We start from the raw sequence: 22,753 nt of genomic DNA on the forward strand, positions 1-22,753 counted from the left end.
GCTACTTCTAAGAGATGAACTCCTTCAGGGCAGGGTGAAGAACAATGGAACCCCATTTGTGTTGCTCTGTGCCTTGCTCTGAGTAAGAAACTTCTTGCTGAGCTTGTAAACACAGATGATTCCAAAATGAACCTCAGAACTTGAAGAGAGGGCCTCTGAACCATCACATCCTGCAGGACACAGGTGGGCCTCATCACTGATATGCTGGTGGGGATATGTGCTAGGAATGGGGAGGTGGAGAGGTGGTGGCTTGGAGTACGGGGTGCTCCCTAAATGCCCCGGAACTTCACTTCAGATACTTGGCATGGCAGACACTGACCTTCCGTCCCTCCAGACCTTTGGCCTCCTCCTTAGATGGGCATCAGTTCTGATCCAACTTCTCTCCACCCATTTCCCTTCCTGTTTTCCAGAATTTACAAAAACCATTGTGGATTACAAGCCATTTAAATATCCCCATGGCCAAGGAAGAAGCTGAACAAATGGCCGAGTGAGAGAGAGAATAGCTTTAGATGTTGGGATTTATTTAAAATTCCACCGAACGCCTGGGATTTATAGTCACAGGGGACCCACTTGGCTTCTTACACAAACAAGCACGAAGGCGAGGAAACGGAACTGTCACAAGAGGCATCGCCATCCAAAGCAGTCACAGCTGTGGGACCTGGCGTGTCCTGGATCCTTAGCCTTATTCCAGCCATCCATGACCCTTCACTCCCAGCCTCTGCCTCCTGCTGCTACTTTGCTGCTTTCCCATCTCATAAGCCCAGAGAACAGGGGTTCAGCAGAATAGGTGTCCACTGACCACTCCACCCAGAGTTGCCAGTATTGAGGTCTGAGTGTGACAGAACCACTTCCACACTAGTCCAAAGGCACAAGAGCATCCCTCAGATGAGTTAGGAAAACACTAGCCAAGCACACAACAGAGCCCAGAAGGGATCACTCTTGTCCTTGGAGCTTCATTCACCATGGACTAATATGTATGCCAGTGGAAGGACTACAAATCCTGACTGATGCATTCCAAGTGCTCATCTTAGAGCCACCTTTTCCCAGTGTTGGGGAGGAGAAAGGAGGCTACTCTGAGTGGAGTGGGAGTATAGGGTGACAGAGAGTTAGTTTTGCAAGATGGAAACACTTTGGTGGGGCATGAGGATTCTGGGGTGGACAGGGATGCTGAGATAGATAGAGGTTCTAGGAATGACCAGGGTAGGACAGGGCGTCCCAGGGGGATGTACAAGGGGGTGTACAAGAGGTACTGGGGATGGAGAGGGTGCTGGCATGGATGGAGGATATTAGAGGTGGAAGGGAAAAGCTTGGGTGTGTAGAGGTGCAGGGGCCAGACTGCACAGACTATGGTCTGCCAATACTGGCCTCTGCTGTGCGTATTCCGTCAGAAAGAAGAATGAGTCACCAAACAGCTCCTGACAGCACGGGGGTGGGGTGTGGGGGCTAGCAGGAGAGGGTCTGTCAGCAGAAGGGACTCTTCAGAGAGAATCTCCTGGGAGCTCAGGGGCATGAAATGAAGTGTCGAAGAGAAAACAGCACACCAACCGATTTGCTATTCATTAAATTCCGTTTTCCATAAACTCCTTGTCAACCTGGCTGGGGATCCAGGATTGCTATTGCACCCCCATTTCTATTTCTCTCTTTCTCTCTATTTTTTTTAAGCTACACTCGGCAGTTTGCTCAAGACTTACTCCTAGCTCTGTACTCAGGGATCGTATTTGCTGGTACTGGGAGGCATTGGCATAGGCATTACCAGGGATCAACCTAGGTTGATCTTAACCCCTTTGGGATGGTACCTTAACTTTTGTGCCATCTCTTTACCTCTCCCATCTCTTTTACGGTCCCTAGGAATGAAACTTGCATGAAGGGACTTTCAGCTGGGCAGGTCACCCCTCCCTAGGTGGTGTCCATCCTCCATCCAAGGTTACCCAGGTTGGCAGAGATAGCAGAGAACAAGTCAGGGCAGGAGGGTTGGCCTTGGTGCTCTCTCTCTTGTGTGTGATAGAAAGCAATTTACTATCTCTGCAGCATGTCTGAGGTACATTTTCACCTGCCAGGATGCACAGGAAGTGGAGGCAACCCCATACCTCACACACATACAAGTCCCCCCCTGCTGCTATAGGGTGAGCCTTGGAGATGCAAGCCTAGACAGGCTCCTCACCACCACCCCTTGGGACCTGCCAATCTCAGGTCATCCAAAGGATGGGCTGGAGGTAATCAGGACTCAGAAGGGCGCAACTACAGAGGTCAGCCTGGACCCACAGCCTTCCCGGACAGACAGGCAGCTTCCTCAGCGGGTGGTGCTAAGTGATTGTATGATTCCACAGCCCACACAATGCCACTGTTCTTGAAACTTTTTTTCCAGCTGCAGAACCGGACATGAGCGGGTCAGAAATTTTCTGGGGTCACACAGCAGCAAAACCTGAAATTTTTTTTTCTCTCTGTATGTAGCCAACACCTCCTCCCTTCCTTTCTCAAAGGTGATGGAGTTTTGGTTTGTTCTGGGTCAAATAAAATGCAAGCTCAGAGAAGTACAGAATGCAGTGGAGGAATGAAGAGAGGATTGAAAGGTAAGCACCATCCGGGTGAATAAAAAGGTTATATAATATCTCTTCCTCACCCAACGCTACTAAGAACTCTGTGTGCCCAACACAATCATGCCCTTTGGCCTCCCTAATCAGCACCATTCAAGGGATCATTTCCGCTGTCATTATTGTCGTTATTGTCCAAACGAGTATGTCAGGCACTTTATTTGACCCACCTGAAAAATCTATTAAGTCTCTTATAATTAGCAGATTTTCCCCCCCATTCCAATCTCCTGGACACATTCACAGGAGAATTGCGATATGACCAGAGCATCCCTGGACTGACATACTGTCCAATGGTCCAATCCCCTCCTGTCCTCTGTTCATCTTACACATGGGCAGTCAGTCAGAAGCCAGCCTCTCCCTGCAGTTAAGACTTCTAGTGGATGTGGCTTGGGGCACTGGAGCAACTATGTCTGGGATCAACATAGCACTTTTTTTTTTTTTAAATCACTTTGATTTACAGTTTAAAATGTAGTTGATAGCTGAGTTCAAACATGCAATGGACCCAACCCTTGACTGTGTTTATTCAACCCTCCCAAAAAAACCCCCCACCATTTCTCCAGTTCCCTTTCCATTCTCCTCAGAATGTCCCTATAACAGATACTTTTCTTCTCTCTGTCTCTTTCTTTTCTTTTGGTTTTTTGGGCCACACCCGATGACGTTCAGGGGTTACTCCTGGCTATGCGCTCAGAAGTCGCCCCTGGCTTGGGGGACCATATGGGAAACCGGGGGATCGAACCGCAGTCCATCCAAGGCTGCGCAGGCAAGGCAGGCACCTTACCTCTAGCGCCACCGCCCAGCCCCTCTGTGTCTCTTTCTCTGTCTGTGTCTGTGTCTCTTCGTTTCTGTCTCTTTTCTCTAGCTCTGTCTCTGTTTCTCTGTCTCTTTCCCGTTCCCTGTTTTCTGATAAGCACAATGGTTTGTAATACTATGACTCAAGGAACATCACACATCTTACTATTTCCTTTCAGTTCCCAGTTGTCCGGAATGATCATTTTCAACTATTATCATTATACGGTCTCTTCTATCCTAACTGTACTCCTCTCCTTTCCACACTTTTTGGGTATTATTCTCATACTCTGGGTTTATTTTTTTAGTATCCCACAAATGAGGGTAATCATCATTCTGTCCTTTTTTTCCTTTAACTCATTTTACTCAGCGTGACACTCTCCATGTCTATCCATGTAAAGGCAAATTTCATGACTTCATTTTCCCCCAACAACTGCCTACTATTCCATTGTGAGCATGGACCACAGATGCTTAAGCCACTCATCTGTTCTCCAGCACTTGGGTTGCTTCCAGATTCTGGTTATTGTGAATAGCAACTTAGTACCTGTTGATGCTGCTCAGGGCTTAAGTTTCCTCCAGGAGTGTTGGGTTGTAGTGTAACAGGAATAAATACAATTTGCCACCATGCATGTTTTGCCTCTACAGTTCATAATTCAGTGTATTGATTCTGCTGCAAAGCATACCTTTACAGCTCTTCCAGTTTGTCTAGGTCCTTGACATATGAATGCCCCGCACCCCATTCTACACTGTCTCTGTGAGCAATCCTTCGAGAAACTTCAGTGAAAAATCATAACCATCTCTGATTAGAATCTACATTAAAGTTAAGAAAGGATTAATTAAAGAGTCAATACACATGTAGTTACATAAAACACTGTGAAGATGGAGAAGCAGTGGGCAGGGAAAGACCTGCTAACACTTCTTGGGGACATGACAGAGTAGAGGAGAGGGGTCCAGAGAGATATTTCAGTGGACAGGGTTTTTGCCTTTCACGCAGCATCGCCAGGAGTGATTCCAGGGTGCAGAACCAGAAATAACCCCTGAACACTGCCAGGTGTAGGAAAAAATAAAACAGAATAGAGGAGAGCGAATCCTTTTCTTCAAAGGCATCTATTGAAAGGATCTATTGGAAGAAACTTTCCTGTGAGCCTTTGTTTACACAATTGTCTTTTTTTTTAATTTAGTTAAAGAAACATGATTTACAACATTATTGGCTCTCTTTATGGGTCTCCCAGTTCCCTGGGAAGCTAGTGACCCCAATCCATTGATGCGTCCAAAGTACCTTCCCCACCTTCCCCATTGACCAATTTGGTGATGAGGCTTATCTCAAGTTCTGGCTTGCTTTGGTCCCTCAAACTACAAAGTCAAGACTCCCTATGGTGGGTTCCCAGTTTCTTTTTTTTTTTTTTTTGTTTTGTTTGTTTGGTTTTTTTTTTTTTGGTTTTTGGGTCACACCTGGCAGTGCTCAGGGGTTATTCCTGGCTCCAGGCTCAGAAATTGCTCCTGGCAGGCACAGGGGACCATACGGGGCGCCGGGATTCGAACCGATGACCTCCTGCATGAAAGGCAAACGCCTTACCTCCATGCTATCTCTCCGGCCCCCGGGTTCCCAGTTTCTTAGGTGTCTGCCCCAACACCACCATCTGTCTTGTTGGCCTCAGATTCCCCAACCTTACTCTTGGTATCCTCAATTCTTAACTACTGCCTTTTATTTCTTTTAAAGATTGTTTTTATTTAAAGAACCATGATTTACAATGTTACTGATGGCTGAATTTTTGGCATGTAGTATTTCTTTCTGAGCTTGGCACTGTTGCATGTGAGCATATTTGTATGTTCATCCTTTATCTTCTATCAGTTATAACAGCAGGGTTTTTTGTTTCCAATTTTTCTCTTGCCCACTGCTCTTTTTTATTTATTTATTTTTTTTTTGGTTTTTGGGTCACACCAGGCAGCGCTCAGGGTTACTCCTGGCTCTATGCTCAGAAATCACTCCTGGTAGGCTAGGGGGACCATATGGGATGCCGGGATTCAAACCACTGTCCTTCTGCATGCAAGGCAAATGCCCTTCCTCCATGCTATCTCCTTAGCTCCTGCTCACTGCTCTTAATGCTGGCACATATGAGTGCTTAATCTACACTGACTGAGCTGAGAGTGAAGATGCTCGGGGGAGGATCCTAGAACCATCCCCAACTTCAAGATGAGCTCACAGATCTGAGGACATTCAGTGAACCCCTGCTCTTACTTACATGTTGCACCATGGAGTGATAGTGAATGCATGACATTCAGAATTCTCAGGGGTTCTTCCTCAGCAACCCCATCAGGACAGGAGCAAGACAGGTGACAAACCACTCAGAAAATGGCCAGATTGGAGCTTTTAGGATGGAGCATTACCAAGGCCTTGTGGCCCACAAAGCACAGGGCATGGTAGGACTGTGGTGTTCGGTGGCCCAGTCATTTAACCAGACTTGGCAGAGTATATTTCCCAGGCCTATCCCTGGGGAGTTCTCAGCCCTCCATGAAATATGTTCTTTGCTCATGAGAGGCCTCTGACAAGAATGTAAATGCTGCATTGATTCATCAGAAAGAAATGGACACTGTGCCAAGAAGGGAAAAAAAATCCATCTAAAAGCAGCACATTTGTCTCCAGATGAGCTATCTATCCACCAATCCATCCACCATCTATCCTTCCACCCATCTGTCCAACCATTCATCCATTTCTTCTCCCTCCTTTTCTATCTATTCATCTATCTGCCATCCATCTTCCTTCCTCAAGCATCCATTTACCTATCCATTGATATATCCATTCATCCATACTTCTATTTTCATCCATCAATCGATGCATCCATCTCCAACAATCAATTTATCTCCAACCATCCAACCACCCATCCATTTCCATCATCCATCCATCCTTCCATCATCCATATGCATAATCATCCATCACCCACTCATCCATCAATCCTTCCCCCCATACATTTATCCATCCTCCATCCATCCATCATCCATTGTAAGATGACACCCAGCTGTTAACTCAAAACAAAGGCATTCCCCCAATTCCTCTTTCCTTTCCACCTAGCCCTTTGATATGTAAAAATCCACACAGATCTTACTCCAAACTGTCTGGTCTGGTTGAATAGGTATTGGTTTAATAAAGAAAGAGTCAGTTTTGGTTTGGTGCACTGAGAAACACCACAAGGGAGAAGCCACTTACTCCAGGATTCTTTCCTGGCTTGGTTTGTTAATCCTCCATGGCTACCCTATTACTTCAGCCCCATCTGCCTGGGCTTGGAAATAGAATATGTGTGGTGATCTCACAAACCATAGAAATTTATTTTGCAATGCATCATCCATCAATCCATCAAAAAATTTTTTTTTATTCTGATTTGAAGTATTTCAGAGCCTTCCCAGTCATGCTACCACCCAGCAGAAAAGGAGATAACTTCAAGACTCCCTGCCTTCATTTCTGCTACAGCCCTCAAAGGCAAGAAATAAAACATGGGGAGATGGTCAGTCCTCACCACTGTGCCTCAGAAGTACCACTGGCCTAATGGACAATAAGCAAGTACCAGGAAACCCCCCAGAAAAAATTTCCCACCACCCCAACAGCCACCACCCAGAGGCCACACACACACCAGTTGTTCCTCAACTGTGGAGTCAAAAGGACCACTAAGGGCACAATAAAATTCAGGAAATTGGGCTCTGGAAGAAGGTGCAGAGATCGTCTATTTCATAAGTTCCCACTGGGACCAGAGAGATAGCACATTGGTAAAACATTTGCCTTACATACCACCGACCTGGGATGGACCTGGTTTGATTCCTTATATGTCATATGGTTCCCCAGCCTTCTAGGAGTGATTTCTGAGTGCAGATCCAGGAGTAACCCCTGAGTGCCGCTGGGTGTGGCCCCAAAACCAATCTAACAATAAATAAAGTTGAATAAATTCCCACTAATGCTAAGTAAGGGTCATGACCAAATGCTGCTGGATAACAGGGACAGACCCCAGTGTCTCATTACAAGAAGTTCCTCCAATCCTTTTTCAGCGACTAGCAGCCCATTTGGGCTCCTGGCAGGGATTGGGGAAGAGTGTGAGTAAATCAGAGAAGAGGAATCCTGTAACACCATTCTAATGTTCAACTCTTTGCTCTTGGCACCCAGACTGGCCTGGGTTCACAATATGAATCATGCCCTGACACCAGGGCTGCCTTGGGGACAGTCCCAATAGATGAAATAGCCAAAGGCTATTTTATTTATTTATTTTTTTTTCTTTATACAAAGACATTTCTTGTGTGTTTAGGCATGAGGAAAAGATACCAAAGATGAAATGTTAAACTTAAGCAAGTAAATTTAATGACCAGAACAAAATGGGATCATTTGGAAATATGTACATGAGACACTTCAGTAATAGAACCTTTCATGTTGTCAGTTTTCCACAGTTTAATATCTGTGATTATTCTTCAGTCTTCTCAGTTAAAACTTGTTCAGGTGGCCATAAGATCTTGAAACAAAACAACTGTATATTTACTAATATTCTATTATTATTGAATGTATTGTTCCTCATGAGCTCAAGTGCAACTTGCAAAATTACAATCAACAATGTATAGTAAAGGAGTCTCATTATTCTTTGTATATCTATTTATGATGCACTACCTCAGATGATTCAGTTTTGCAATTTTCATAACCCTGTGCCTCTGGCACACTGAGTAGTAATAAAGGGAACTGAATCATTAAAAAAATATATATGCTTCCAGACTTGTGGTCACCTGTATGTATTTCTTTTCCATAAGCTTCACCTACCATAAAGGCATAGACATTTTTGCCATTTATCTCATTCCAAGAAAGAATATTAAAAATAGTAATGGGAAATCAACAACATCAACAAAAAAAACCCAGACTTCTTTTGCTTCCAAATAATTCCATATCAAATCATTTTGATAAAAAATAAAGTGATTTTTAATCAATAAATAAAAGATTCTCTAAATGTTACTCAGGATACATTGCAAATGTCGTTTTAACATAGACTGATTCAAAATAGATCTTACAATGATTTCAATAAACCGAGCTCTCCAGAACTCAGTGTGGAGGTGCAGTAACTAGGAATTACTTCTTAATAATTCAAAGGAACAATGATCTTTTCTCAAATTTGGAAAGAAACTGAGTCTTTCTATGGTTATCAACTCCAAGGAGTTATTCTCCTTTATAGACCACAATATTATTGTCAGTTTCATAGATTTTTACTTTATAAAGAACTCCCACAGGAAGAAGTTTCTGGAGGTTTTCCCAGATATATACAGCCACATTTTCTGTCGTGCTTACAATATCTGCAAAGTATGGCACATCCAGATCCAGATTCTTATGATCAAGGGGTTTCATAATTGCCTCCTCCATGTACTCTTTGAGATCAGTCAAATTCATAACCATTCCTGTAACAGGATCAATCTTTATAATTGTGACCATGGCCATTTGGATTGTTGCATTTCCCAAAAAGTTTCAAATTTTCTTCATTACTCAGACATTTGCTGTGGAGCCGGTGAGTCGCGCTGAACGAGACGACGCGGGACACCTGGGCCCAGCGGCGGCCACCTGGGCCGGCCGCGCACATGTTCCTGCCACGCACACCTGGGCGGCGGCCCCCCAAAGGCTATTTTAAAGAAAGATTTGAAGAAGACCCACTGGGATTATAAAATATGATTCAGCCTCAACTTGTTGAAGGTCCATGTCAAATGCAGGCTCTCCTCTAAGTGTTAGAAAGGAAAACTCTCGGTGTTTCTTCTGATTAAATTCATTGGCCCTCTTCCCCAGGGTTGACCTCATTACATCAGGCCACAGTGAGTGGCCGTGGGTCCCAATCTGCAAAGTCAAGTCTCCCACGATGCATTCCCAGCACCTCCTTGTCCGATCAGTATCTGTCATACCACCAGCCCCACTTTCAGCATTCCCAGCTCAGCTGTTGGCTTTTCTTCCTGGGCCCAGCACTGTCACACTGTGAGTACATTTCTACACTCGCCCTTTATATTCTGTCAATTCCCCAGCAGGGATTTCTCTCTCGCCAACTGTCTCGATGCTGGCACACAAGAGCATTCATTCGATACTGACTGAGAACAAGAATGAATGACACTGGGGACAAGGTCCCTGGAACCATCTGTAACTCCACGAGACTCTCATAGGATCTGAGAGTCCATGAGTGTTGTGTATGTAAATATTTTAGGGGATTATTATGTTACTGACCCTACCCTGATCGGTGATTGTGCCCTACCTTAGGGTGTGACCTGGCATTCTGCCCCCACCCTAGGGTAGTACCTGATTCTGCTTCCACCATTGGGTGGTACCTGATTCTGGGGGATAAAAACAAGGGTCTGTGGAAGGCGAGAGGCTTTTGGCTGGAACTTATGCTGAGTCTTTGGACTTCAGTCTTGTCCACCGAATAAAGCTAATATTTCCACAAGCCTGACTGTCTGTGAGCTGTTTACCCGCCGTTTTACCTCAGAACCGTCGGCTGGATGGGGTGGCAGATGTGTGCTCCGAGCTAGAGGGGAAAGACCTCATTCTCCATCCCTCCATCAGTCAACCTCTTCAGGGGCTGACTTGCAACACATGAGTACCCTGCACTGTGCCAGCAAGAACCACAGCTGGTCTCTCCCTCTCCTTAATTCTCAGAGCAGTTTTTTGGTGGTAGGGATCCTGTACCCTACCTCAACCAACAAGAGGTAAAAAAGATGAAGCCATCTAACCAGAAACCATAGAGGGACCTCACTCAACTTCTCATGCTAAGATCCTTCAATTCCAGAAGCTGGTTTGCATTGATATGGGGGTAGGAGTTAGAGGCAAGGCATGGGCCACACCCCACAGTTTCATGGTCTTCGTTACCTGAACCAAGGCATTGGCCACACCCCACAGTTTCATGGTCTTCGTTACCTGAACCATGTAGGATACATGTCACACCTTCACAGTATGGAGATGAGCACCAGGGCCCAGTGAGCAATGCCCAAAGTTCTCCAAGTCAGAGATGCATTCCAAGACATGGCCATGATTACCAATGACAGGGGCTCTGTAGACAGCAGGTCCAAACCAAGAGTTGCTGGAATCATATATGATATACAGCAGAGAAAAGAGACTTCGTCCTTCCTCAAACTCCCTCACATAAATACCTCATACACACACACACACACACACACACACACACACACACACACACACACACACACACATATATATATATATATATATATTTTGCTTTGTGGCACAGAGCACCCCACAATGCTTAGGGCTTATTTCTGGTTCTGCACTCATCGACCACTCCTGGAGGAATCAAACCTGGGTTGGGCATGTGGAAAGCAAGCACCTGACACACATCCACAGTTTTAACATGGTATTCTGGATAGACTGTGCTTGTTAAGAGATAGTCTCAAAATTGGAAATTACTTTGCTTTTTACTTTTTTAAAAATGTCATTACTAAAAAAAAAGTCATTACTAGGATACTTACATTTCATTTGTAGCTTGTATTTAACCATCATACTTTGAATGGACAGTGAAGGATAATGCAGGACAGTGCAATTATGCTAATTGTTTCCTACAACTAGTGGTGCTCAGGCTTACTCTTGGCCCCGTGCTCAGGGCTCACTCCTGGTGGGGCTCAGAGGATCCTCTGGGATGTCAGGGATCGAACATGGGTCGCCACATGGAAAGCAAGCACTCTATCTATTGTACAATTGCTCTAGCACAAATCTCCACCTAAATTGAGAGAAGCAAAAAATAAATCCAAATCTTTGCCTTAGAACTCTTCTTAGAGTGAGAACAAATAAAACTTTTTTTTTCTTTGGTGACGTTCCTCTCACTGGCACTGGGATTTTAGGTCATCATAAATTAAAGTTTATTTTCTTCACTCACAGAATGTTAGATAATGGGATTATCTGTTTATTCTCTGATATTTGCAGAATCAGACACTTGGGAAAAAAAATAAATTTTGGGGCCCGGAGAGATAGCACAGCGGCATTTGGCTTGCAAGCAGACAATCCAGGACCAAAGGTGGTTGGTTCGAATCCCGGTGTCCCATATGGTCCCCCGTGCCTGCCAGGAGCTATTTCTGAGCAGACAGCCAGGAGTAACCCCTGAACATCGCCGGGTGTGGCCCAAAAACAAAAAAACAAAACAAAACAAAAAATGAATAAATAAATAAATTTTAATCCCCATCACCCTCCCTTCCCCTGCCTCAGGGACCCCAGCAGAGAGGGCGGTGCCAGCTTGACAGTCTGCACCAGAACTGCTGGGCCAGGGCCTACAATGGCTTCCGAGGATTTGAGGTCACCATCAGGAGCTGCACCTACATTTTGCAGGTCAGTGTATAAGTACCTTATATATATTTGAGGAGGAAACTCAGAAAGACTCTGCAAGACTCAGCTGAGGGTCCCAAGAGTTACAGTGCCCCAAATCCCAGAACAGATTCCATCAGCACCTCAGACAGAAGCCCTCAGCCCTCTCTACCCCAGAACAGGAGCCCTCAGCCTTCAGTGGAGGAGTAGAGAGTGGCTTCAACTTCCAGAAGAGACCTCTGAGACCCTAACTAACCCTAAAGGGGCTGGGGATCTGCAGGAGGCTGTGGTGCTCTTCCCCAGAGACTGGAAGGCACCCTAGGAAGAGGGAGCCCCCTGCAAAGGCCCAGGAGGGGAGCAGAAGGCATCATTGCAGTGGGCAGAATAACAGAGTGAGGGATGGGGACAGCATCTGCTCCTGCAAGCACCCTGTGAAGTTTGTCTAAAAAGGAAAAAAAAAGGAGCTGGAGAGATAGCATAGCAGTAGGGTGTTTGCCTTGCATGCGGCTGACCCGGTAGGAACCCAGTTCAATTCCCGGCGTCCCATATGGTTCCCGCCTGCCAGGTGTCGATTTCTGAGTGCAGAGTCAGGAGTAACCTCTGAATGAAATTAAGAGAGAGAGAGAGAGACAGAGACAGAGAGACAGAGAGACACAGAGAGAGAGACAGAGACAGAGACAGAGAGAGACAGAGAGAGAACTTAAAGGGCCAGAGAGTACAGGGCTCTTGCATGCCAAAGTCTCAGGCTACTCTGCTCAAGCTCCTGAGTACTGTTGGAAACAGCCTGACTGATCTCCAAAGACCACTTGGTTTTGATGTCCCCTGAACACTGTCAGGTTTGAGCCACACTACACAGCCTGGCAAAAGAACTCCAAACCTTCAGCCCCTACAGCCAGGCCTGGTTCCATCACTGCTTAGGGGGCTATTGCAGAGAAAAGGAACAGAAAAAATTTAGGCGGCACTGAAAGGGGCTGGGGGACACAGCGGGGAAGACAAGGATGACTCTGTGCAGGGGAGGGAACTTAGAAAGGCACCAATGGTCTGGGCAGTCTCAGGCTGGAAGCACAGAACTGCCCAGCTATGGAGCCCACTTCCTGCCTGCATGGTTGTAAGTGTTGATCAAATGCAATGGAAGAGAAAGACACCCCAGGAAGAACCAGCAGACTGTATGGGAGATGAGGGCTTAGCATGGGAGATGAATGGTTCCCGCCATTCCAGAAGCCCTTCTGCAGACCCACCTTGACTTCTTTGGGTTGCCTCTGCCCTCAGCAGGAGGCCTTGGTTGAGCTGGTTTCAATCTCTGGCACCTCCCAAAGGTCTAAAGTTTAAAAGTATTTTTTTCCAAAGGGTAAGAGCAGGACAAAGGTTGTCTAAGGGCCCAGAGACAGTTATCAGAGAGGCATGATGTCACCCATGTCCCGCCACACCTCTGGGTCCCTCATGACATAGAAAGACAACTGTGCTTGGGATCCTCAGCCCAAGAGCCACCCCAGGGTGGAGGGGTGCCCCAGCCAATGCTTGCTGGAAAACTCTGCAGTGTCTTGCACAAACTCCCTGCAGGTCAGTGAGTACCATTCATTCCTTCCTTCTGGTGTGGGGGCTGGGGCAGGATTTTTCGGGGACTGAGATGAATCAGCATCTTTGCAAAAGGATAAGCACCTTATGGAAATGGGGAGTGGGGTGTGGGGAGAAGGGTTTTCAAGAATCTGCTTCTGGCAGTGCCTCACTCTCTTTTGGTGACAGGCCAGAAGATTTGAGATCTGAAAAATTTCCCTTTTAGAAGAAGGTCAGGGCGACCCTCAGAGGCAGCTGCTCGCTGTGACTGGCAGCTCGTGTTCTGCTCTGGAGAGATTCTATTCTCCATCAGTCCTGGAGCATCAGGCATGCTGGAGTGAGGCGTGAGGACAAACAGGGGCACACACACAGGCTCTTGTCTCTTCCCTGGCAGAGAAGTGCTTTTTGGAGAGACACATATTCTACAATGTCAGAGAAAGAAATGGCAATCCAACACCTTCAGAGGAGCAGCTGGTTGGGGTGGGGCTTAGATTAGAAAGGTAAATTAATATTTTCAAAGAAATAGATCCAACACTCAGATACAAATTTTAAATTTACAAATCCAAATCCAAATTTTGAAATACATTGCTGAAGCAACTCTTGGGGAAAAAATTACCGGGGGGAAAAAATCACCCAAGATGGCAGGCATCACTTTCCCCAACTTCCAACTGTCCTAAAAAATGGTAGTCATTAAAACAGCATGATCAAAGGCATTGAGTTGAAAATCCAGAAGTGGGCCCTCATATATATGATCAGCGAATCTTTGATAAAGGAGCCAAAAAGATCAAGAGTAGCAAGGAAAGTCTCTTCAGCAAATGGTGCTGGGAAAACTGGCCAGTGAATGGAAAAAAAAAGAAAAGAAAAAAAGAAATAAAAAAGAACTCAGATCTCTTTCCAAAAGCTCTGCACAAAAGTCAAATAAAAATGAATTAAAAACCTTGATATCAGACTGGAATCCATTAAGTACATAAAGGAAATTTGCAGAATTCTCCATGACATTGAAGCTAAAGGCATCTCTGAAAAACCACTGACCAAGCAAGTAGAAGCAAAATTAAAACAAATAGGACTACATTAAATTAAGAAGCTTCTGCACCTCAAAGGAAATGATGACTTTGATACAAAAAAAAAAAGCCTACAGCCTAGAAAAATTATTAACCCACCATTCATCTGATAAGGAGTTAATATCAAAGAAACACTGGTAGAAACTTACAATAGTAAAAAATCTAATCCCATTTAAAAAATAGGGAGAGGAAATTAATCTAAACTTCCTCCAAGAAGAAACAGAAATGGCTAAAAGGCATTAGATCTAAGAATACCACTAATAATCAGGGAAATGCAAATAAAAATAAGATGTTGTCTCACATCCAAGAGAACGGCAATATAAAAAACAACCAAAATAACCAGTGCTGGCACAGATACATCAAAAAAGGGACCCTCATTCACTCTTGATGGAAATTTCAACTGGTCCAACCTTTCAGAAAAACAATATGGATAATTCTTTAAAAACCAGAAATTGAGATTCCAGTTGACTCAGCAATTCTTGGAATATATTTCATCCCGAAGGTAAAAAACAAAATGGAGGTAGGACATTTGCACCCTCATGTTCCTTACAGTATATCCACAATAGCCAAACTTTGGAGAGAATCCAAGTATCCAAGAATAGATGATTGAGTAAAGAAACTCTGGTATATATACACAATGGAATATTACTTGGCCATAATAAAAGATTATATGAAGCAATTTTCTATTACATGGATGGATCTGGAAAGTAGCATGCTGAGTGAGGTAGCTTGTCTGAGGGAGAGAGACCAACACAGAAACAATATCTCTCATATGCTAGATAGAAAGAAACATAACAAATGTCCAACACAACAGGAACAAACAGACAAGAAAAAAAAACACATGAGAACTGACATTAAGTGGGACATAAGCCACTTAAGAGCGCTAGGGGATAGGGCAGGGAGGAAACAATGTCTATGGTGGAGGAAAGTGTTTAATTTGGAGGGGAAGGTGGTGAGAAATGGTAAAGAGTGATGCATACAACCCTCTCAGCAAGAGTACTGTAAACCATAGTGCAGAATTTTAATTAATTAATTAATTAGGTTTTGGGGCCACACCCGGTGACTCTCAGGGGTTACTCCTGGCTATGTGTTCAGAAATCACTCCTGACTTGGGGGACCATATGGGACGCCGGGGATCGAATCCAGGTCCTTCCTAGGTCAACCCCTTACTGCTGTGCTATTGCTCTGGTCCCCAGAATCTTATTTTAAAAAGCCCCTCTTGTAGGGGCAGACTGGTGGGTGGTGTGAGGTATCTGGTGGAGGGAAGCAGACACTGGTGAAACATTATATACTGGAAACCCAATAATGAATCATTTTGTAATTTCACGGTGACTAAATAAAAAAATGTTTTTTAAGAAAAAAAATTGAGGGGCTGGAACTTTAGTACAGCAGGTAGGGCACTTGCCTTACTTTTGAGTGATCTGGGTTCCAATTCCTGGCCTCCCATAAGATCTCCTGAACTCCACCAAGAGTGAAACCTGAGTGCAGAGCCTGGAGTAAGCCCTGAGCACTGCCAGGTATGTGCCCCTACTCCCCTCTATAAAAAGAAAGTTGCGTTGAAAAGAACGCAAGCATGGACAACGGTGCAGTTGCAGTGTGTGTGAATGGTAGCATCATGAAATAGGGGACTTTCAGATGAAGGGGGCTGTAGAAAACAGATTAATTATGGAGTCCAAAATGGTGATAGATGATGGTGAGATGGATGGAAAGGCCTTTCTCTGCTGGCCTGGGCCACGCGCCTGCAACTCCCTCCAGCTGGCGGGTCAGAGGGTTCAGAATAGCCGTGAGGAAATGATCCACAGACAGGTTTCAAGAGACATCAACTTTATTAAGGCCCTGGCCAACATATGTGGCCTATAATCTTAAACCAATTTAAGCATGCTCTCTTCAGCTGCCCTGTCATCTTAACCTTTTTCTGCCATGTCTCCTCCTGCTGCTTGTTCCTCCATCTCCTGCTGAATCACTTCAATCCCCTTCCTGCCCCTAAGACAATCCTTTTGTTACCTTCCAAAGACCCCTCCCAGAAATGGGCATGTCTTACATCAGGTAAGATTATGCAGGAAGATGGCGGTGGGGTGACAGGGGCATGCAGGTAGGCTTTCTGTAGGCATGGCACCTGGCATATGAAGGAGCTGTGGCAATGAGTCAAACAATCCTCAGTATCCCGGATGTCAGTGGCTGGTCTTTCTCTCTATGGGAGAGCAGAGGCTTGGAGCAAGGAGGGCACCCAGAAGCCAGGATTTGGACAGCGACTGCTAACTTTTGGCTCCCTGATTCCTTGTGTTTGTTTTGGGGGTCCCACCTGGCTGCATCAGGGGATGTTCCTGGTAGTGCTCAGGGAACCATGAGTTCATGGGAAAGGCCTGGGGCTCCGGGTATAGAGACTGCACACCAGCCCCAACCCCTGAGTCTGGAGACCCCAACATCAATCCCATGTCTCTAGAAGCATCAGGAAAATCTCAGAGACTGGGAGGGCCCCACAGCTGCTACTCAGCAGGACATTCTGCCAGTGTCCTCTGGGTCATGTCAACTGAGGCACCAGGTCCTGGTCCCCCCTCTGAAGGGCCATTCTTAGCAGCTTCCACCAGGCTGACCCTCAGGCCACCTGTGGAGGTCAGAGAACCCCTGTTTTGTCCCTATGGTTAGTCATTCAGACACATCACCCCCTCTCCACTCACCCTAATTCTCACTGTGCTCCTACTCTCTGTGGGCATTTTCTACTAGACTCTGTGTGTGTGTGTGTGTGTGTGTGTGTGTGTGTGTGTGTGTGTGCTAGAACCACCATTCCACCAGCTGTTGCAACATCCAACTTAGATTTCAGTCAAGTCACATGCTGCCTTTAGCCCCAGACTGAACTGCTTTCTTTTGTTGTTGTTGCTGTTGTTGATTTTTTTGGGGGGGTCACGCCAGGCAGCTCTCAGGGGTTACTCTTGACTCAGCACTCAGAAATCGCTCCTGGCAGGCTCGGGGGACCATATGGGATGCCGGGATTCAAACCACCATCCTTCTGCATGCAAGGCAAATGCCCTACCTCCATGCTATCTCTCCGGCCCTTGAACTGCTTTCTAAAGGGTTTAAATTAACTCTTGTGAAAGGGCCTCTTTTTCTAAAGGCTGGGGGGAACACATCTGGGAGTACTCAGGGGTTACTGGCCTTTATTTGTATCATCACGTTTAAAACAAAGTGAACCCCAGACTCATGGTCCAATAGGAAACTATCTAAGATTTTGACTTTTTTGTCTGTTTATTTTAGTCTTGGGGTCACTCATGCACAGCAATCCTCATGGGTTACTTCTGGCTCTGCACTCAGGAATCCCTCCTGTCAGGGTCGGGGGACCATATGGGGTACCAGGGATCGAACCCAGAACTTTGCATGCAAAGCAAACACCCTCCCTGTTGTGCTATCACTTAGGTCTTCTCTAAGATTCCAGAAGCAGAATAAAGGAAGATTCTGAAACAACCATTCAACCAAGTGAGCCCTGCCTCCCCCACCTCCATGCACAGGCTGAGGGGCCCCAAGAATTTGGACTGAGGAGACAGGTTGGTGCTGCCTCTATGCAGGTTTCATAAGCCTGGATAAGGTCAGCCCCGTCCCTTGCCCCCCCCCCCCCAACTCTCAGGGTTTCCCAGCAGACTGAGCCCTGGGTTAATCCCGCCTTCGGGAAATCTGGACAATCTTAGATGAGAAGGAAAACCATGCCAGACAGGCGCTCTCAGACAAAATCTGAGGAAACAGTCGAGGCTTTTAGCCAAGAAAGTCAAATAAGGGATTTCCCAGCTTTGTGTCTCCTCTTTGGCCCCAAAGTCAGGGGCTGCTCCCCACCCCATTTTGCTTTTTCATGCCTTGGATCTTGTGATTGGGCTAAACTATTTGAGAGACAGTAAATAGTTTACATGTTTACTATTCCTCACACAGTGTGGTGTGGTGATGGGGTGCTCAGAGCAAACAGTGGGGGTGTCTACATCAGCAACACTAGATTTTTTTCTCTGTTCAGTGCCAGCAAACTAGTTTGGGAGTAAGCTCTGGGGTGCCCTGCCTGGCCGAACTGAGGGTTCAACTCTCCCAGCTTCATAAATCATTCTAAATCATCTTCTGGTGCTCCACAAGAGAAGCAATAGAGCAACATTATTCTTTTATTTAGGGGGGGCACACCCAGCGGTGCTCAGATGTTATTCCTGATTCTGCACTCAGAAATCGCTCCTGGCAGGCATGGGGGATCATATGGGATGCTGGGATTCAAACCACCATAGGTCCTGAGTTGATTGTATACAAGGCAAATGCCCTACCGCTGTGCTATCTCTCCTGCCCCTTACTTTTTTGGGGGGTGCCACACCCAGCAGTGCTCAGGGGTTACTCCTGGCTCTGCACTCAGAAATCGCTCCTGGCTTGGGGGACCATATAGGATGCAGGGGATCGAACCCTCATCCTTCCTGGGTCAGCAGTGCTCAAGGCAAATGCCCTACTGCTGTGCTACCACTCTGGTCCCAACTTCATTCTCAGTGTATATGGTCACCCACTCCCCTCCCATTTACATGCTGTAAAACTTCAGTGGTGATGAAAGAGAATGCATGAAAGTCTGGAGCAAAGTCCTGCAACTCAGATCAGGGCAGCTGATACCCTCAGCCCTGAAGCATTTAGCTATAAAAAGCCTCAAGCTAGTATGTCACATGTGGAGCTTTCAGACCATGCTAACTAGCAGATGGTGGGGTGCTTTCAGTCAAGATGATGTTCCTTCCACAGAGATCTGCAGTTTTGTGGCCCAGCTGGATGCTTTCACAGCACCCTCAGCAGCTGCACTGCTGGTGGAGAACTGAGATAGAGTCTTTTTAATTTTAGAGGCTACTCCCAATAGCATTCAGTTGCTTCCTTCTGGCTCTCTGCTCAGATCACTCCTGGTGGTGCTTAGGGTTCCTCTATGGTGTCAGAGGTCAGTTTGGCACAAGGCAAGTTTGGCACAATGCTTTATCCATTGATAAGGCAAGACCTTCTTGGCTCAGGCCCAAGATAATCTTTACCTCTGAAATGATTAGTTCATGCCTGGGCTGAGCTTCATGGCTGCGTCTTTCAACCAGCAGTTGATTCACACTATATGCAGAGGATTAACGGGGTCTGAGATCACAGAAATTCTTGGATGGTCATGGAGTACATTGGACTGGACTCATTTCACTCATTACCAGATTTTAAGGCTGGGAAATATAAGGACCACATGGAATTTCCACAAATCAGAGTCAAACTGTGTCCAGTTGGATTCTCCCATCGTGATACTGTCTCCTGCTGCGACTTATTAGGCCAAACTGAGACATAAGGTAGAAAAGTTTCTCTCACCATGTAATGGTTTTTCAAGCCTAGAAGAGTCTCTCTCTCTCTTTCTCTCTCTCTCTCTCTCTCTCTCTCTCTCTCTCTTTCTTTCTTTCTCCTCTCTCCCTCCTCTCTCCTTTCTCTCTCTCTCTCTCACTTGCATTTGATATCTCTAGTCTGTGACTACTATTCATCATCAAATATTTATTCTGAAGAAAATGCCCAATCATGCCCAAGATGTAAGCTTTCCTTTGGGAGACAAGCAAAAGGGACAAAAGAAGGACAGCTGCCTAGGACAAGTGAGCATTTGCATCCAATGGTTCTTGCTGCCCTTCTCAAGCTTCCCTGACTGTGGATATCCATGTGCAGGGGTCTTGGCCATAGATCTCACACAGGCAGACCAAGTTTCCTATCCATGTTTCCCTGCTGCCCATCCACTGGTACCTGCTAAGTACTACCAAGTACCATGGGTAAAGACTGTGTGTGTTGGAAGGGATCATGACACCTTTGTCTGAGTGTGTCCCTGGGAGCCATCTCTGGCCCCATTAAGAAGTAGAGCTTGGGCCGGGCGGTGGCGCTAAAGGTAAGGTGCCTGCCTTGCCTGCGCTAGCCTTGGATAGACCGCAGTTCGATCCCCCGGTGTCCCATATGGTCCCCCAAGCCAGGAGCAACTTCTGAGCACATAGCCAGGAGTAACCCCTGAGCGTTACCAGGTGTGGCCCAAAAAAACCCCCAAAAAACCCAAAAAACAAAACAAAAACAAAAACAAAAAAAAAGAAGTAGAGCTTGGTGGAGAGCCCACCCCAAGATGGCCTTCTCAAACAAGGTCACCTGGTTCCTTGGACCCATAGCTATGTTCTGTCCTGCTGCTGCCGCCATGTTACTGGAGTATAAGGTACAGGTATGGCTATATTCTGGGTACCCTCTGCCTTAGAGTCCTACTCCAATGTCAGTCAGGGTAAGTGAGATAGAAATGGGCAACGACAGAGCATGGCAGGGAGTGGCCCTGATGTAGGCACAGGGGTGGTTGCGGAGCAGCCTGTGACAAGGCAGATGGGGGATAGGGGTCCAGATAGGAGAGATGGTCTATGCAGGAGGGATGAGGTATCCAGAAGGAAGGATGGGGTCCCAGAGAGGAGAGATGGGGTCCAAACAGGAGGTATGGGGGCTGAGACAGGGGGATGGGGCATACAGAAGGATTGAGGGATTCAGGCTGGGGGGTGGAGATGGTCCAGGCAGGAGGGGTTGGGAGCCCCGAATGATGAATGGAGGGCCCAGATAGGAGGTATGAAGGGTCCATACAGTAGATAAAGGGATCCCACACTGGAGGGATGGGGGACCCAAACAGTGGGATGGGGCTTGGCTCGTTTGCATTCATGTGGGCTGTATGTGAACAGCCATACTTACAGAGGGGAATACAGGGAAAAAAGAACAAGAAAAGTAGAATTAATTGTAAGATGGCACCCAGCTATTAACCCAAAACAAAGGCATGCCCCTTATTTGCCCCTTCCTTTTCACCTAGCCCTTTGAGATGCAAAACATCACTTGGATCTCATTCCCCCCTTCCCCACCCAGTTATTTATTTATTTTTAAACTTTATTTATTGATAGATAGATAGATTGATTGGTTTTTGGGTCACACTCAGTGGCGCTCAGAGGTCACTCCTGGCTCTATGCTCAGAAATCACTCCTGGCAGGTTCAGGGAACCATATGGGATGCCGGGAATCGAATGGGGGTCCCTCCCAGGTCTGCTGCATACAAGGCAAATGTCCTACGGCTGTGCTATACCTCCGGCTCTCCCCACCCAGTTAAATTGGTACTGAGAATAAAGAGCAGTTTGGCTTTGGCAAACCATGAAGCAAAAAGCAAACTGAACTCCACGACTCTCTCCTGACTGGCTTGGTGTGTTAATTCTTTGCAAATACCCTGCTTTATCAGACCTTAGGCCTGCAGGTGAAAATACGAAGTGTGGGGTGATTTCACAATGTATCTCTTGATTTTTCCAAGAGAAGAAAGAAAGGAACAAGGAAATGTAAGTGCATCACTCCCATCAACTCCTTCTCTTTCTGGCTTCAACCCGTGCCCCAGTCATTTGCTAATCCTAGTGGACCTCTCTGGGCTCCAAGATTCGATGTGGTAAAACTCTGGGTCTCTGAGATTGCATGCCTGGACCAGGTCATCTGATTCTTCTTCCATAGACTCAGGCTTTAAAATAGCAGTCATAAGTGAAATATTGCTATGGGAGACATAAAATGTATACACAGGAAAATATTCTTTTCCCCTAATCCCACTTTACAAACTTAACATTCTTCTGTCTATTTTAGTCTATTTCTTCCCATTCGTTTCTTTATATAATTCATGAAAAGCACGATATATATATATATGTGTGTGTGTGTGTGTGTGTGTGTGTGTGTGTGTTTTCTATGCCTGTGTGTATGTCCCTTTAACATAAATAATGCATGAACATAAGTCTCTTCTAAGATTAAATGCAATTTGGACTGTTCTGGCGTCCTACCCTCTACTTTTCATTAAATAGGACATTGCGAGCTTTTTCCTCCCCAAGTTATTCTCTCTTAATCAAAACATGATTTTTTTTAATGGCTATATAACAATTCCATCTTACAGACTGATTCCCATGTGTTTAACCTTTTAGCTTATGGTTGGACAGTCTTGAGTTTTCCTAATATTTTAATGTACAAATGAAATGGCAGTGCATATCCCTGGCCACAGACCTCTGTGCACATTTATCCAGACTTCTTTTGGATAAATTCCTGTAATTGGAGCTTCAGGAGAAAATGCACAATATATGTATGTGTTTTAGTTATATCAGCCTTGCTGGGGAACTCCCAATTAGTAGTGCAAGAGATACCATGCAGTGCTAGAAATCAAACTCTGACCTTCTACACTGTCATGATTTGGGGAAGGGGGTTTGGGTCACAGCTGGCTATGCTCAGGGATCACTCCTATAGTAGTAGTAGTGCTTAGGGAACTATATGAGATACTGTGGCATGAACCTGGGTCAACATGTGCAAGGCAAATGTTCTTCTGATCACCGTGCTATTCTCCAGCCCCCTAATTCTGTCTTTTACTAAGAAACGAGAAATGCACTCACACACAGACCTAGCTAAAAAGAGACCTAAGGAAATAGTAGAAAGTCAAGC

The 22,753-nt window shown here is 45.8% G+C and overlaps 1 non-coding gene and 1 pseudogene across 1 annotated transcript; one reads left to right on the top strand and one right to left on the bottom strand.

Annotated features, from left to right (window-relative positions):
• Window positions 1–7,696: 7,696 nt before the first annotated feature.
• Window positions 7,697–8,995, bottom strand: LOC125998097 (6-pyruvoyl tetrahydrobiopterin synthase-like; annotated as a pseudogene).
• A 2,192-nt stretch (window positions 8,996–11,187) lies between these two features.
• Window positions 11,188–11,316, top strand: LOC125998499 (small nucleolar RNA SNORA79). The gene has a single exon (XR_007492054.1). It is a non-coding gene; the product is annotated as a small nucleolar RNA SNORA79 (small nucleolar RNA).
• Window positions 11,317–22,753: the final 11,437 nt, after the last annotated feature.

Source organism: Suncus etruscus, chromosome 20 (assembly GCF_024139225.1).
Source record: "Suncus etruscus isolate mSunEtr1 chromosome 20, mSunEtr1.pri.cur, whole genome shotgun sequence".
Taxonomy (NCBI): Eukaryota; Metazoa; Chordata; class Mammalia; order Eulipotyphla; family Soricidae; genus Suncus; species Suncus etruscus.